General features: G+C 44.7%; 1 protein-coding gene across 4 annotated transcripts in view; it reads left to right on the top strand.

The window, feature by feature from the left end:
* Window positions 1-6667: 6667 nt before the first annotated feature.
* LOC105489007 (large tumor suppressor kinase 1) overlaps window positions 6668-16298 on the top strand; it is a 58749-nt gene continuing 49118 nt past the window's right edge. For 3 of the 4 annotated variants that reach the window (XM_011753570.2, XM_071096587.1, XM_011753573.3), the window contains exon 1: window positions 6674-6800. The gene's annotated coding sequence lies outside the window, so the exon portion shown is untranslated. Of the gene's footprint in view, window positions 6801-16298 lie in introns of all 4 variants that reach the window. The other variant, XM_024795106.2, reaches the window with a different exon arrangement.

The raw sequence follows: 16298 nt of genomic DNA, 5'->3' as shown, positions 1-16298 counted from the left end.
CATAGTAAGCAATGAGTCACTGTTAATTGACCTAGTTTTCACAATCTTGTTTTCCCTTTAAAAATTACTCCTGTTTGTCAAAGGCCTTTTTTTTTTTTTTTTTTTTTTTTTTTGAGACTTAAGTCTTGCTCTGTCGCCCAGGCAGGAGCGCAATGCAATGATCTCAGCTCACTGCAACCTCCGCCTCCCAGGTTCAAGAAATTCTCCTGTCTCAGCCTCCCGAGTAGCAGGGATTACAGGTGTGCGCCCAGCTAATTTTTTGTATTTTTAGTAGAGATGGGGTAGAGACGGGGTTTCACCATGTTGGCCAGGCTGGTCTTGAACTCCTGACCTCAAGTGAACCACCCTCTTCAGCCTCCCAAAGTGCTGGGATTATAGGCATGAGCCACTGTGCTCGGCCAGAGGCCCTCTTTTAAGTGTGACTTCTAAGATAAACACTTTTTCATATATTGTCTGCCTTGCTGATTATGACAGAAACCTTGCCATCCTGTTAATAGGAATGATATTCCTTTGTAATGCTGTCTCAGCTTCTGAAGTGTTCACATGTGATACTCCTAAGCCACACTTCCTATATTTGGGAGTTAATACAAATGGTTTCTAATCCTTAATATAGGCCTATCTTTCTTGTTCTAAGAAAAATTTCATTTCGGTATAGGAAAGGAATAACAATTTTCTTTGAATCTTTTGTAGAAGCTATTATTTTCTACATAATTAGCCCAGCATGCTCTCTCCACTTTCATCCCATTGATTAGGAAAGATGTTTGAGACAGGATTTCACTCTGTCACCCAGGCTGGAGTGCAGTGGTGTGATCCCTGGCTCACTGCAGCCTCGACCTGGGCCCAAGCCATCCTCCCACCTCAGTCTCCCAATCTGAGACTGCAGGCATGTACCACCAAGCCTGACTAATTTTTGCAATTTTTATTGAGATGGGGTTTCACTATATTGCCCAGGCTGGTCTTGAACTCCTGGGCTAAAGCAATCTGCTTGCCTTGGCCTCCCAAAGTGCTAGGATTACAGACAAGAGCCACCATGCCCAGCCAGAAAGATGTTAAATGAAATGAAGGTCTTAGGCCCACTGCTGGAGTCTTCTCAATTATCAATGAAACATGAATCTTTGCTATTTGGCTCTAGTTACTGAAATATTTATAACAACCTAATTACTGACGTTTCATTCCATTTATCTTATTTACAAGGTAATTGTGAGAAAATGTGCTATAGTTATACTATCAAAAATTTGGCATAATTGAAAAATTCCTGGTCCTTTGTGAATAGTACTTCTATTTAATTGTATTATGGAAACATCCTTTTAATAATCCACTCTAGACTCTTGTCCAAGAAGCATACTAAATTCAACAGTATATAGTTTATATCGAGCCTTTAGTTAAGCTTATGGTATCAATAGTATCTAGCTCAGACTAACAGAAGGTCTGGCCAGGTACAGTGCCTCATGCCTGTAATCCCAGCACTTTGGGAGGCCGAGGGGGGTGGATCACCTGAGGTCAGGTGTTGAAGACCAACATGGCGAAACCCCGTCTCTACTAAAAACACAAAAATTAGCCTGGCGTGGTGACAGGCACCTGTAGTCCCAGCTACTCGGGAGGCTGAGGCAGGAGAATCGCTTGAACCCAGGAGGCGGAGGTTGCAGTGAGCTGAGATCGTGCCACTGCACTCTAGCCTGGCAATAGAGCAAGACTCCATCTCAAAAAAAAAAAAAGAAAGAAAGAAAAAATTGAGGCCGGGCGCGGTGGCTCAAGCCTGTAATCCCAGCACTTTGGGAGGCCGAGGCGGGCGGATCACAAGGTCAGGAGATCGAGACCACAGTGAAACCCCGTCTCTACTAAAAATACAAAAAATTAGCCGGGCGCGGTGGCGGGCGCCTGTAGTCCCAGCTACTCAGGAGGCTGAGGCAGGAGAATGGCGGGAACCCGGGAGGCGGAGCTTGCAGTGAGCCGAGATCGCGCCACTGCACTCCAGCCTGGGCAACAGCGTGAGACTCCGTCTCAAAAAAAAAAAAAAAAAAAAGAAAAAATTGGGCCGGGCACAGTGGCTCACACCTGTAATCCCAGCACTTTGGGAGGCCAAGGCAGGCGGATCACCTGAGGTCAGTAGTTCGAGGCCAGCCTGACCAACACGGTGAAACCCCATCTCTACTTAAAAAAAAAAAAAAAAAAATAGAATATTAGCCAGGCATATTGGCGCATGCCTGTAATCCCAGCTACTCTGGAGGCTGAGGCAGGAGAATCGCTTGAACCCGGGAGGCAGAGGTTGCGATGAGCGGAGATCGTTCCATTGCACTCCAGCCTGGGAAACCGGCGAAACTGTTTCAAAAAAAATGAAGGTCTGAACAGTAGTCGTGCTCTTGTTTTACAGATATGAAGCTTGGGGAGACCCAATATATGATATGCAACTATTTTATTTGAACCCTTATTGGTATCATTCTGACCTACCATTAATGTTAAACGGCAACATAAAACAACAGCGAGGTGCTGGGCCACAGTCATCTTAGCATTGAGCCAGTTCCCAACATTTCCCTACATTCAATGTGTACAAAAAGGGCAGAAAACTCCAGGGGGTGCAGGAGAAGTAGAATGACTGGAAGCTGGCTGATCAGATAATGTTAATTTAAAATAAGGTTCAGCTGGGCAAGGTGGCTCATGCCAGTAATCCCAGCACTTTGGGAGGCTGAGCCAGAAGGATTGCTTGAGCTTGGGAGGCGGAGGTTGCAGTGAGTGAACCATTGCATTCTAGCCTGGGTGGCAGCATGACTCAAAATTAAATTAAATTTAAATTTAATTAAAATATTTTTTAAAATGTTGTAGCTGCAAAAAAATCATAAGAGTTTTTACCCCTCTATAGGGGTAGAATAAACTTTAAAAAATCTTAGCCAGAGAGGTCCTAGAATCCATGATACACCAGTAGCAAGGCATACATCTAGCACCCAGATTTGGTTTCTTATACTATATTCCAATAAAAGGAACCAGGGAGCCTTGGGGGAATGGTGATCCCTGAACCGGGGCAAGAAATATACAAGATAACTTGGAGAATTGGGTGTGGTGGCTCACACTTGTAATCCTGCACTTTGGGAGGCCAAAGCGGGCGGATCACTTGAGCTCAGGAGTTCGAGGCCAGCCTGGGCGACATAGGGAGAGCTGGTCTCTACAAAAAATACAAAAATTAGGCATGCCAGGCATGGTGGCTCACGCCTATAATCCCAGCACTTTGGGAGGCTGAGGCGGGCAGATCATCTGAGGTCGGGAGTTCAAGACCAGCCTGACCAACATGGAGAAACCCCTTCTCTACTACAACTACAAAATTAGCTGGGCATGGTGGTGCATGCCTGTAATCCCAGCTACTCAGGAACGCTGAGGAAGGAGAATTGTTTGAGCCCAGCAGGCGGAGGTTGCGGTGAGCCGAGATGGCACTGCTGCACTCCAGCCTGGGCAACAAGAACAAAACTTGGTCTCAAAAAAAAAAAAAAAAAAAAAATTAGTCAGTCGTGATGGCCTGCGCCTGTAATCCCAAGCTACTCGGATGCTGAGGCAGGAGGATCACCTGAGTCCTGGGGGTTGAAGCTGCAGTGAGCCATAATTATATCACTGCACTTCAACTTGGGTGACAGAGTGAGACCCCATCTAAAAAAAAAAAAAAAAGATTTTGGAGCATCTTGTACTGCCTGAAAATATGAAAGTTCTTTTTTTTTTTTTTTAAAGGTGAGGTCTTGCTTTGTCACCCAGGCTGAAGTGCAGTGGCTAGATCTAGGCTCACTGCAGCGTTGGCCTCCTGGGCTCAGGCGATCCTTCTGCCTCAGCCTCCTGAGTAGCTGGGACTACAGTTGTGTACCACCACACCTGGCTGATTTATAGAGATGAGGTCTTGCTATGATACCCAGGCTGGTCTCGAACTCTTGGGCTTAAGTGATTCTCCTGTCTCAGCCTCCAGAAGTGCTGGGATTAAAGGGGTGAGCCACCAAACTGGGCAGAAAGTTCTTTAAAACACACACACACACATGCGACAAGCCAACTGAAAGAGCTCCAGTGGCCGAAACTGAAACAACTTGAGCAACAAAATAAATACCCAAAGCATAAAATAGATATCCATGAGGCCATACAGACATAAAGGGTTTTTCTTTTGTTTATTTGTTTGTTTATTTTTATGTAAGATGGACCCTTGCTTTGTCACCCAGACTGGAGTGCAGTGGTACAATCTCAGCTCACTGCAACCTCCACCTCCCGAGTTCAAGCGATTCTCCTGCCTCAGCCTCCCAAGTAGCTGGGACTACAGGCATGCGCCCACCACGGCCGATTTTTTGTATTTTTAGTAGAGACAAGATTTCACCATGTTGGCCAGGCTAGTCTCGAGCTCCTGACTTAGTGATCCGCCCACCTCGGTCTCCCAAAGTGCTAGGATTATAGGTGTGAACTACCATGCCCGGCCAATAAATGTTTGAATAAATAAATGAAGGAGAAGGGATAAATCTGCAGAATTTCAAATAATGTATTTGAATTATCCACTTTATTTATTTATTTGAGACAGAGTCAAGATGATGGAGCACAACTCCCCATTCCTTAAGAGTGGGTGGCACATAGTCTGATGTCTTACCCTAAGATTGCATGAATTTCTGGAAGGGTTTATGTTCTCAGGGCCACACTGGTCTCCAGACTTCTTCCATGTACATTGCCCCCTCCTTCCTTTCTAAGGTCACTCAAGCATGAAATCGGACTCTACATCTATTGCTAAAAACAAAAAAGCCCCATTTCCATGAAGCACTGAAGAGTTGAGTAGGCTGAAACTGGACCAAGATCTTCCATCACAATGATATAAAAACCTGCAAATGCGATGGCAGGTATCGCCATTCCCACACACACATCCAGCACCCACAGTAAGTATTTCCCCAACCATCAGCACTCTCCACACCTGCAGTCCCCGCTGCTTTTCATCTCGTCGGTTTGTTCTCTTGCTGATCATTGCACCTCTCCTTTCCCTGCTCTTTCATCTCTCGCCCTACTTCACAGGAGTAAGACTCCTAGTCCTACACAGAGCAATTTACTCAGCTCCCTGAATTATCTAGGAATTTCCCCAAAGATGAGAGTTTGTGGAGATACTTTCCTTTAGGTTTAGAGAGCATTGAATACCATTGGTTGATGACAGAGGTGACAGGATTCTGGGGGCAGTCTGTTCTTCCAGATGCAGAATCCTTTTGGATAGGGCAAGTAGACCTGTGGACATATTAGATTCCTATAATTCATATAATTTTAGGGCTGAAAACGTTTTCATGGGTCACCCTTCCGTTGAAGAAAGTAAGCTCTTTAGTGACCCACCTTGGGTCACACTGTCTACCTTATACAAACTCTGTGCTTGTAGAAAATAGGCTTTCAACCAAATATTCTTGGAACATAATCTTTTTTTTTTTTTTTTTTTTTTTGAGACGGAGTCTCACTCTGTTGCCCAGGCTGGAGTGCAGTGGCGCGATTTCGGCTCACTGCAAGCTCCACCTCCTGGGTTCACGCCATTCTCCTGCCTCAGCCTCCCAAGTAGTTGGGACTACAGGCGCCCGCCACCACGCCCGGCTAATTTTTTTATTTTTAGTAGAGACGGGGTTTCACCGTGTTAGCCAGGATGGTCTCGATCTGCTGACCTTATGATCCGACCGCCTTGGCCTCCCAAAGTGCTGGGATTACAGGCGTGAGCCACCGCGCCCGGCCGGAACATATTTTACCAGGTTTTCACATTTGGATTTCTGGATACAGTAAGTAGCCAGTTACTACTTTAACGTCAGAAAAAGATGTCTTTAATTTTTTTATAGTCTGTAGTAGAAAACTTACGAAAGAAGGTACTTAAAAACGCCAGCTGTATATTTCCTAGAGGAAAAACTGGCAAAGGCGCTCTTCACAAAGGGTAGACGGTACTTTATACATCAAACCCAACGATCCGGTCTCACACTTTACATTCAGTTTAACCATAAGTAAAACCTCTTGTCACACCGTCACCGTTACTCCAATTATGGCAATAACGACCTCCTTCTACGGATGCGGTTGACAGATAAGATCTCTAAACTGCTGCTAATCAATCGGTCCTGGCTCAAGAATTTCTTATCTGCCTGATTCAGAAAATACAGATGCTGGAAGCTCACAGGCTTGTTCGGGGAAAGAACGCTAAGCAAGAATAAAATTTTATTTCAAAGCGCCAAAAATCTCGAATTCTGAGGTCCCACAGCAAGGTTTCCCAGAGCGACTCACAGTTGTTCCCTTGTGAGAACGTAGCTCCGTGAAATGCGCATCCCTACTCGGTCCAGAGAAATAGATCAATGGGAAAAAGGATTGAATCAACAGGAGAGAGCCTTAACCCACGGCCGCGGGCGAGTCGTCTGGGCAGGGGCAGGCGGGAGCAACGTGGGGCGACGCTCACGAACGATCAGAGCGGCGGGCGACGTAACGAGGCCCGGAGGCCGCTGGCTTTGCGCTCCCTCGCAGCAGCCAGGCGGGCAGAAGCCCCCAGTCCTCGGCCCCCGCGCAAGCGACGCCGGGAAATGCCCACATCCGGGAAACCTGCAGCGGAGTGCGGCGGCGGCGACACTGAGTGGAAGGCAAAATGGCGGCGGCGGCAGTGTCCTGGTGTTAAGGGGAGAGCCAGGTCCTCGCGACCCCCGCGACGGGTCGCGCTGGCCCGCGGCAGCCGGCCCGCTCCTCTCCCCGCTCTGCCCCACCAGGGATACTTGGGGTTGCTGGGACGGGCTCCGGCCGCCTCGGCGTCCGCCCTCAGGCCCGTGGCTGCTGTCCAGGAGCTCTGCTCTTCCCTCCAGGTAGGTCCCGGGCCGGCGTAGCGGGTGCTCTCCTCCCTTGCTCGAGTTGGCGGGGCGGTGGCCGCCGGGGCCCACGCCCATCCCCGCTGGCGAGGGTCCAGAGGTTGCTGTGGACTGGCGGGCAGAGCCGGCCCGCTCCGGGCCTGACTTGGCTGGTTGCATTGACCCGAGCTGAGCCCTGCCCTGGGGAAGCGAGGGTTGGCCGCGCCCGGTGCTGCAGGAAGAGCCCCAGGCTTTTCGGCCTCGAAGGTGCAGGTTTGGCTGGGTAGAGCCTGTCTTGCTGGCTGCCTTGCGCCGACGGTCTCCCACCCCACCCCCAACACGCTAGTCGGCGGTGTCCAGGAGGGAAGGAACGGGAAAGGTGGTTCTGAAGGAAAATTGCAGTAAAAGGGCTACAGTTCTTTGAATCCTAGAGGGCCGTGATCCTGGGTATACCTTGGAGAAATCCTTGGAGTCTCTTCTGTCTAGTTCAGTGTGATTTTAGGTTACTGTTCTTAGTTGAAAGTGGTGGGAAAGATGGAGAAGTCTTTATGGAGTAGCAGTGTGTATATAAATACAGCAAATGAAAGAACGACAATTAAGGGAACAGTGACTCTCAGATGACTTGATTTATCACTGTTCTGACTTCTCTGTCAATTTCTAAGGGAACAAAATTTAATGTTTGCCAACTCATATGTTAATACGACTTTTAAAACATGTATTGTCCTCCAGAAGTTATTCATAAATCTAGTGAACAATAAGTATAATCTCATGCACAGAAGTATATTGTATAACTCCAGTTTTGGAAATGGATTTGAATGTTAGCGATCATGAAACTTGTCAGACCTTTATGAATTATTTATTGAAGGTTAAAATTTTTTTATCAAATTTCCTCCATGAGGAAGAAAAGCTAGGACATTATAATTGGAATGAATGTTCTCTGCTACGAAAACGAAGCTTATCTCTGACGGTAAAGTAGGGTAGTTTATTCCCTAAGGCAGTGGAGGAATTTGATTGAACAGTAAAAGAAGTAGCACCGTGTTAGTCCAGTTGGCTGCTACTGCAAGAAACTAGATCATGGTCCATGCTTGGAATGGTGCATTCTGTGCCTAAATGTTGATTAAATATGTCTTGCTGCTCACCAAAAAATACTTCTACTACATTTTTAATGTATAATATCTGGCTTTCATTGTATGGGTCGTTTTTATTTTTGTTTTGTTTTTATTGCAAGTCCTTGTTGTTCTGTATAAATAGTCTTTGGAACGGTTCTAACCCTGGTTGTTTAGTTATTTTAGATGTTTTATTTATATTAATGGGAGATTGTTATACATCACAAAAGTTATTTAGTCATTGAATAACATTTTCGCCAAGTAGAAACAGCAATCATTTTTCAGCATGAAGATACAGTGTTGCTTTCACTTTTGATCTGACAATTATTAGAAAGTGAACTGAAGAAAATATCAGTATGCAGTTTCCTTTAAAGATGGGAACTCGCTATCTTGCCTGTGCTGGATTCCAACTCCTGGGCTCCAGCAATCCTCCACCACAGCCTCTCAAGTAGCTGGGACTACAGGTGCACTACTGCACCCAGCCAGGGTACTTTTCTGATAAACTTAATTCAACCCAAGTTAACACTTTGAAATCTTATGTAATGGTACCATTTTTTTCCCCTAAGTTGGACAAACTAATCAGTGATACTTGTTTGTTGATGTTTGTATTTTTGATGAGGGTCTGAACTTTTTTTTTAAAAAAATGGCGATTTGTCATACCCAGGCAGTTTGATTCCAGAGCTCTTACTTTAACCATGAGGTTAAAAGTCATTGAAAGTTATGGAGTAGGTAGGTGACATGATCAGAATTGTTTATTAAGGTGAATCTGGCCCCATTGTAGTGTGGGTTAAAAAGGTGAACAGTTTTGCTTTGAATAATTATTTTAAAAATTCTCTTTGCCTAGTAATAATTTGAATTTTCACATTACATAGCAGCAAAGATTATTGAGATTTAGTAATGCCAGTATTAACCATACCTTGTTGTGGGGATTATAAAATTAGTATAACTTTCTAGAAGGCAGTCTGACAATAAATATTAGAATTTTAAATAAGTGTTCTCTTTGATCCAGCAATTCCACTTCTGGGAATTTATTTTAAGGAAAATGCTCAGCAATGTGTGCACAAGAATTTTTATTGCAGCAATTTTTTTTTTGTTCACAATTTTTGTTATGTGCAAGGAATAGGCTATATATATTATATATATGTTCATTTTATTAAACTATGAAGCATAATAAAATGAACATCCATGAACTTACCACCTGTCCTCAGAACTAGAATATTACCAGTATAATTGAAGTTATCAGTTTGCAGTATTATTTTACATTAGCAAAGAAATGAGGAACAACCTAAATGTCCATCAGTCAGGGATTTATAAATAATAGTACATCTGGCCAGACGTGGTGGCTCACGCCTGTAACCAGCACTTTGGGAGGCCAAGGTGGGCGGATTACCTGAAGTCTCGAGTTCGAGACCAGCCTGGCCAACATGGTGAAACCCCATCTCTACTAAAAATACAAAAATTAGTTGAATGTGGTGGCGCACGCCTGTAGTCCCAGCTACTTGTAAGGCTGAGGCAGGAGAATCACTTGAACCCGGGAGACGGAGGTTGCAGTGAGCCGAGATGGCACCACTGCACTCTAGCCTGCGACAGAGTGAGGCTCCGTCTCAAAAAAATAAATAAATAAAATAAAAATAGTACATATACATGATGAAGTTCAATATCAAGGTATTTATTTATTTATTTATTTATTTATTTATTTTTTGAGACGGAGTCTCTCTCTGCCGCCCAGGCTGGAGTACAGTGGCCGGATCTCAGCTCACTGCTAGCTTCGCCTCCCGGGTTTACGCCATTCTCCTGCCTCAGCCTCCCGATTAGCTGGGACTACAGGCGCCCGCCACCTCGCCCGGCTAGTTTTTTGTATTTTTAGTAGAGACAGGGTTTCACCGTGTTAGCCAGGATGGTCTCGATCTCCTGACCTCGTGATCCACCCGTCTCGGCCTCCCAAAGTGCTGGGATTACAGACTTGAGCAACCGCGCCCAGCCAATATCAAGGTATTTAAAGGAATGAGGTTGAACTATCATATTTTCTCAGTTCTGAAATGCCACTAACTCTAAGATAAGCCGTCTATTTAGTAGCAATTTTTTAGCGGGCAGAAAGTAAACATAAAGATTTTATTAATAATCAGTAGCATACATTTATTCGTTCAATTGTATACCATTTTCATCACAATAAAGTTTGAGTCTCAGCCTTATTCACATTCAGAATCTAGGATTCTTCTGAATTACTTTGGGTAGTTAATGCAACATCATGATAACAGGCTGCTTTTCGTAATGCTAGTTAATTATCTTAACCTATGTTGTCTTTATGATTGTGTGTATAATTTTAAGGTATAATGAAGAATACTGGGATGTTGCTTTCCTTTTTGCTTAGTTTTTTTTTTTTCTTCTAATTAAACAGCTTCCTCTGAAGATAACTGCAAAAGTTTTGACAGATTTTGAGTCTCTTACCTTTGAAAATTCTGTGATCTTGCTTGAATTTAATAATTATGGCTTTAATTGCATTGTCTATTGAATGACAGTTTGAGTGCACAATACTATATCACAATGGAACCTTTTCAAAACATTTTGTGGGCCAGGCATGGTGTAATCCCAGTATTTTGGGAAGCTGAGGCAGGAGGAACACTTGAATTCAGGAGTTTGACACCAGCCTGGGCAACCTAGCAAGCTCTCCATCTCTATTTACAAAAGTAATAATAGCCAGGCGAGTAGCTCGTGTTTGTAATCCCAGCACTTTGGGAGGCTGAGATGGATGGATCACATGAAGTCAGGAGTTCAAGACCAACCTGGCCAACATGGCGCACCCCTGTCTCTACTAAAAATACAAAAATCAGCTGTGTGTGGTGGTGGGTACTTGTAGTCCCAGCTACTCTGGAGGCTGAGGCATGAGAATCACTTGAACTTGGGAAGCAGAGGTTGCAGTGAGCCAGCATATGGCACTACACTCCAGCCTGGGCAACAGAGTGAGACTCATGCCTATAATCCCAACACTTTGGGAGGTTGAGGCAGGTGGATCACCTGAGGTCAGGAGTTCAAGACTACCCTGGCCAACATGATGAAACCCTGTCTCTACTAAAAATACAAAAAGTAGCCACACATGATGGCACATGCCTGTAATTCCAGCTACTTGAGAGGCTAAGGCAGGAGAATCGCTTGAACCCGGGAGGCAGAGGTTGCAGTGAACTGAGATTGCGCCATTGCACTCCAACCTGGACAACAAGAGAGAAACTGTTTCTCAAAAACAAACAAACAAACAAAAACAAAACAGAAAAAAAGAAAAAACATTTTGAGCATCATATATGGTGCCGCCAATGAAAATATTACAATTGGCTGGGTATGGTGGCTCATGCCTGTAATCGCAGCACTTTGGGAGGCCAAGGCAGGTGAATCACCTGAGGTCAGGTGTTTGAGACCAGCCTGGGCAACATGGTGAAACCCCATCTCTACTAAAAGTACTAAAAATTAGCCGGGTGTGGAGGTGGATGCCTGTAATCCCAGCTACTTGGGAAGCTGAGGCAGGAGAATTGCTTGAACCTGGGAGGCAGAGGTTGCAGTGAGCCGAGATGGTGCCATTGCACTCCATCCTGGGCAACAGAGCGAGACTCTGTCTCAAGAAAACAAAAAAAGAAAATAATACAATTGAGGTAACAAAGATTTCGGCTTTTATTTTATGGTTAAGTTAGGCATGTGCAATGACTGCTACTCTAGAACTTCTCTGCTTTGGAGGGGAGATTCGACCTTGATTTATTTGGAAGGAACTCTTAGCCATTGTTTTAATTATCATCCCTGGCCACCTGTGAAGTGTGTGTTGGGTGAGTATTCTCTCTTTGGAAGGTACAAATCTTTCTCAACTAGCTTATTGCTCATAGAAGTTGGGGGCCCTGGCCGGGCGCGGTGGCTCACGCCTGTAATCCCAGCACTTTGGGAGGCCGAGGCGGGCGGATCACAAGGTCAGGAGATCGAGACCATCCTGGCTAACACTGTGAAACCCCGTCTCTACTAAAAATGCAAAAAATTAGCCGGGCGAGGCGGCGGGCGCCTGTAGTCCCAGCTACTCGGGAGGCTGAGGCAGGAGAATGGCATGAACCCGGGAGGCGGAGCTTGCAGTGAGCCGAGATCGCGCCACTGCACTCCAGCCTGGGCGACTAAGCGAGACTCTGTCTCAAAAAAAAAAAAAAAAAAAAAAAAAAGAAGTTGGGGGCCCAAGGGTTGATCTTAAGATGTACTCTATTTATTTATTATTATTTTTTTTTTCTGGGACAGAGTTTTGCTCTGACTCCAGCCCAGGCTGGAGTGTAGTGGCAAAAATCACGGCTCACTACAGCCTTGACCTCCTGGGCTCTATTGATCCTCTCACCTCAATTGATCCTCCCACCTCAGTCTCTCCAGTAGCTGGGACTGCAGGTGCACACCAACATACTTGGCTGATTTTTTCTATTTTTTGTAGAGATAGGGTCTCACTTTGTTGCCCAGGCTAGTCTCAAACACCTGGGCTCAAGAGATCCACCCACTTCAGCCTCCAAAAGTTTTGGGATTACAGGCATGAGCCACTGCACCTGGCCCTAAATTTTAGAAATATTAAAATGTAGAAAAGCATGCTTAGAATCAAACAAACGTGACACTGGCTGGGCATGGTGGCTCACGCCTATAATCTCAGCACTTAGGGACGCCGAGATGGGAGGATCACTTGAGGCCAGGAGTTTGAGACCAGCCTCGTCAACATAGCGAGACCCTCGTCTCTATTAAAAAAAAAGAGAGAGAATAAAAGATAAAATGTGGCTGGGCGCAGTGGCTCACACCTGTAGTCCCAGCACTTTGGGAGGCCAACAAGGGCGGTTTCCTGAAGTCAGGAGTCTGAGACCAGCCTGACCAGCATGGAGAAACTCTGTCTCTACTAAAAATAGAAAATTAACCGGGTATACTGGCACATGCCTGTAATCCCAGCTACTTGGGAGGCTGAGGCAGGAGATTTGCTTGAACCTGGGAGGCGAAGGTTGCGGTGAGCCATCACACCATTGCACTCCAGCCTGGGTGACAAGAGCGAAACTCCGTCTCAAAATAAATAAATAAATAAATGACACCTATTACTGTGGAAAGATGTTCATGGTATTATGTTATTCCTTTGCCAACAAATTGGGCCCTGATTAGTGATAGAGGCAAGATTCTTGGGTCCTATGGTCCACATGCCCAGTAATCTCTTAATCGGGTCCAGATATGGTAAAGTAATGTGTCCTGTGTGCTGCGTGTGTGCGTACTCTGTCTGTCTGTCACTCACTGTATCTGTTTCTCTCTATCTCCCTTCCTTTTCTCTTCCCCTCACTCACTCACCGCAGTACACAAGGGCCACAGTAAGCACTCTTCCTAGAAAAAGAGAGTAATGGAAGATAAGCAGCAAATGCTGATCTATAATCTGAAATCTCCTAGTCAGATTCTGTGTAAGCAACCAGCCATGGAGGTAGGGGAGATTGGACCTTGATTTATTTGGAAGGAACTCTCTCATCCATTGTTTTAATTATCCTTGGCCACCTGCGAAGTTTGCGTTGTACCTTCCCTTTGGAACGTACAGATCTTTCTCAGCTAGCTTATTGCTCATAGAAGTTGGGGGCCCAAAAGTTTTAAATTTTGAACAGACGAAAAGAGTTTTTTAGTATGAACTTAAGGATAATTTAAGAAAAAAAAAATTTCTTTCTGTTTTTTGAGACGGAGTCTCACCCTGTCACCCAGGCTGGAGTGCAGTGGCACAATCTTGGCTCACTGCAACCTCCGCCTCCCAGTTTCAAGTGATTCTTCTGCCTCAGCCTCCTGAATAGCTGGAACTACAGGCACACACCACCATGCCCAGCTAATTTTTGTATTTTTTAGTAGAGACAAGGTTTCACCATATTGGCCAGGCTGGTCTCGAACTCCTGACCTCGTGATCCACCCGCCTCAGCCTCCCAGAGTGCTGGAATTAGAGATGTGAAGCACCGCGCCCGGCCAAAAAATATTTTTTTTTAACAAAACAGTTTCTTTAAGTTAGTAAACCTCTTCCAATCTGTTTGGTTTCCATCAATTCTGTGTGTCGGTAACCACAACCAAAGTTTGCATGTATTGGTAAACTCATCCAAAGATTTAAGAGTGTCTATTCCTCCTCCTCTCATTTGGTTATTTGAGGCTATTAGGTTTGATGGGAGGGCTACATCTTTAATACGGTCTTAACTACAGAAGCACTAGTTAGCTAACGAGTTTCAGTAGGCATCTGTGCTCAGTCTTTTAATCCTGCCTCTAGGGGTCTAGGTGCAAACTGCTTTTCCAGTCCTTCAAGGCTTTAAATTTCTGAACTTTTTCTATTCTCTTCTGTTTTTGCTTTCAAATCTGCTACTTCCTTCTTGAACTCATCATTTACTTATAATACTTGCCAAATATCTAATAGCAGCTAATACTCAGTTCCAAAATCCTCTTTACCAAACTCTTTTATAAGACTACAAGATCAGTAGCCTCTTTGTATGCTCACTGACCTTGTAGTTGTATGAAAAGTTATTATAGGCAACAGCTTTACCAGATATTTTGCCACTATGAAACATGATCCTCCATCTTTCCGGCCTCTGGTATCTGTTTCCTCTCAACCCTCAGCCTGACCACTAAGGCAGTATCACTAAGGTAGGACTGCATAGATTTTTATTGTAGCAGCACCTGACTTCCAGGTACCAGTTTGCTGTATTAGGATAATGAAACACTGAATATACAGATGGACAATGGCCAGATCATGTATGAAACTAGAACTCTGACCCATGACCTATGTAGCAGTAGGCCCAAACAGTCAGGACTTGGTCAGTAATTACCAGCTTCCCTAATTTTTGTGCCTACTTCCAATTTGGGACGACTCAGAGAAAGCCAAATATGCTTCCCAAACCAACCACATAGGATACCCCGCTTCCAGTGTTGACGAAGAGTCAAACTCTGTAAAATATTTTAAGAGATCTAAGCCAAATATGAGTGGCCATTGCCCCATGACACAGCCCTCAGGAGCTCCTGAGAACATGTGCCCAAGGTGATCAGACTACATCTTGGTTTTATACATTTTAGGGAGATGTAAGACATCAGTCAGTATATGTAAGATGTACATTGGTTAGGTCCAGAAAGGAAGACAACTTGAAGCAGATGGCTTCCAGGTCATAGGTAGATTCACAGATTTTCTGATTGGCAGTTGGTTGAAAGAGTTGTTACTGTCTAAAGACCTAGAATCAATAGAAGGGAGTATCTAGGTTAAGATAAGCAGTTGTGGCCAGGCACAGTGGCTCACGCCTGTAATCCCAACACTTTGGGAGGCCAAGGCAGGTGGATCACGAGGTCAGGAGTTCAAAACCAGCCTGACCAACATAGTGAAACCTATTTCTACTAAAGATACAAAAATTAGCTAGGCATGGTAGCGTGCGCCTATGAACCTAGCTACTCGGGAGGCTGAGGCAGGAGACTCACTTGAACCTGGGAGGCGGAGATTGTGGTGAGCCAAGATCAAGCCACTGCATTCCAGCCTGGGCAACAGAGTGAGACTCCATCTGAAAAAAAAAAAAAAAAAAAAAGGTAAGGGATTATGGAGCCCAGCGTTCCCATTATGTAGATAGAATCAATAGGAAGGAATGTCTGAGTTAAGGTAAGGGGTTGTGGAGACCAAGGTTCCCATTATGTAAAGGAAGCCTCCAGGTGGCAGGCTTTAGAGATAATACATTGTAAATGTTTCTTATCAGGGTTGATTCTCTCCGGGATCAGGCAAAAGGCCTGAGAAAGGAAGGGAATTATCTTCAGAATGTAGATTTTCCCCACAAGAGACAGCTTTGCAGTACTGTTTGAAGATATGGCAGTACTGTTTGAAGATATGGCAAAAGAAACATAATTTAAGGTCAAATACTTGGATTTCTTTCAGGGCCTGCCATCTGTCATGTGATACTATGCTAGAGTCAGGCTGGAATTGGGTATCTTATTGCTACAGAGAGTCTGTTTTGTCAGTCTTAAGATTTGTTTTAATGTTAATGCTAGTCAGCTTTGCCTGAATTCCAAAAGGGAGGAGGGAATAATGAGGCATGGCCAAACCCCGCTTTCCATAATGGCTGGAACTAGTTTTTCAGGTTAACTTTCAAATGCTCTTGGCTGAGAGGAGGGGTTCATTCAGAAGGTTGAGGGACTTAGAATTTTATTTTTGGTTTACACCAGTTCTCCCACCTCCAGTTTCCCATGTCAACAACCTACAATCAGAGCATACCTGAAGTCTTCCCCCCTTTTTTAGCATAAAGATTTCCCACTCCCCTGCTTGCCTTTGAATCTTTGCCAAGCAAAGTTGACAGTGGCTGACTCCCTACCTGTATAGTAAGATCTGATTAAATAGCCTCTGCTTGTTTCCATTTGGGCAGTCTTTGTCTATTCTCACAATATTATT

This window comes from Macaca nemestrina, chromosome 5 (assembly GCF_043159975.1).
Source record: "Macaca nemestrina isolate mMacNem1 chromosome 5, mMacNem.hap1, whole genome shotgun sequence".
NCBI lineage: Eukaryota > Metazoa > Chordata > Mammalia > Primates > Cercopithecidae > Macaca > Macaca nemestrina.
Note: the sequence above shows the minus strand (reverse complement) of the source record. Positions and strands in the feature narration are given on the sequence as shown.